This window comes from Octopus bimaculoides, chromosome 1, assembly GCF_001194135.2.
Source record: "Octopus bimaculoides isolate UCB-OBI-ISO-001 chromosome 1, ASM119413v2, whole genome shotgun sequence".
In the NCBI taxonomy this organism is placed as follows: Eukaryota; Metazoa; Mollusca; class Cephalopoda; order Octopoda; family Octopodidae; genus Octopus; species Octopus bimaculoides.
This window is the reverse complement of record NC_068981.1, coordinates 54,501,087-54,502,916: the sequence shown is the minus strand read 5'-3', so window position 1 is coordinate 54,502,916 and position 1,830 is coordinate 54,501,087.

Here is a 1,830-nt window from a genome sequence, read left to right as displayed (position 1 = left end):
ATATATATATATATATATATACAGTATATATATAAATGTGTGTATGTATATATATATATATATAGATAGATATAGATATGTATAGATATAAAGATATATATAGATGTTTATATATATATATATCATCATCATCATCATCTTCATTGTTTACTGTCCATTTTCCATGCTGGCATGGGTTGGATGGTTTGACAGGAGTTGGCCAGTCAGTGAGCTATCCAGACTCCAGTTGACTGTTTTGGTATGGCTTCTACGGCTGGATGCCCTTCCTAATGCCAACCACTTTACAGAATATGCCGGGTGCTTTTTACATGCTACTGGCACAGGTGCATCTACATGGCATCAGCATGAATGCATTTATGCAGCACCAGCACTCATGCATTTTACATGGCACTGGAATTTCAAAGCTGATGCCAACATCATTTGGGCAATGCTGTTGGAATATTTTCCACATCATACAAATGATATAGCACTCATGGCCGCATTGGAGGGAATAAAGTTTGAATTTTTTGTGACAATCCCAATAATCAAGACTGATCATGTGATCGGCTTTTTCTGTAATTGATCTCTGAGGCGCTTCAGTTTTTATATTTTGCTTTATGTAGTGAGACTGCAGCAGACAACAGTATTCAAGATGAGAATAGGTGAAGGTGGAGAAAAGAAGGATAATGGTAGGAGCGTCTCTAGACCAAAAAGGCCTGAAGATCCAGGAGGACACTTTGCGGGCCATATCAACTTTGTTGTTCATGTGGGCATTTGAGCTTAAGTTGTTATCTACAGTTACTGGTTTTTGATGCCATGAGGTTTTCACCTGAGAGAAGAGTGTATGGTAGCTTAAGTACAGCCTCTTTACTGAAGTGGATTAATTCACATTTATTCGCATTTAGTTGAATATTGTGTTTTCCACCCATTGGATAACAGCAAGCAGATTCATTTAAAGATTAGTTCAGTCTCTTTCCCTGTCAATGACCTTCAGAAGCTTAGAGTTATCCATGAAAATTCTAATATTGAAAAGGTGTATATATATATATATATATCATCATCATCATCATCATCATCATCATCGTTTAACGTCCGCTTTCCATGCTAGCATGGGTTGGACGATTTAACTGAGGACTGGTGAAACCAGATGGCTACACCAGGCTCCAATCTGATTTGGCAGAGTTTCTACAGCTGGATGCCCTTCCTAACGCCAACCACTCAGAGAGTGTAGTGGGTGCTTTTACATGTCACCCGCACGAAGGCCAGTCAGGCGGTACTGGCATCGGCCACACTCAAAATGGTGTATTTTATGTGCCACCCGCACAAGAGCCAGCCACGAAGGCCAGCCACACATACTAACACACACACACATAGATATAAACATATATATACGATGGGCTTTCAATTGCTATCTACCAAATCCACTCACACGGATTTGGTTAGCTTGAGGATATAGTAGAAGACACTTGCCCAAGGTGCCATGCAGTGGGATTGAACCCAGAACCATGAGGTTGGGAAGCCAGCTTCTTACCATGTATAACATATATATATATATATGACATATATATTCATTTACTTGTTTCAATCATTTAGCTGTGACCATGCTGGAGCACCGCCTTTTAGTCAAGCAAATTAAACCCAGAACTTATTCTTTGTAAGACTCGTACTTATTCTATCAGCATCTTTTGCTAAACCGCTAAGTTATGGGGATGTAAACACACCCACATCGGTTGTCAAGTGATGCTGGGGGGAGACAAACAGACACACACACACATATACACAGAGATACACTCACTCACACACACACACACATATATATATGTATGTATATATATATATATATATATATAT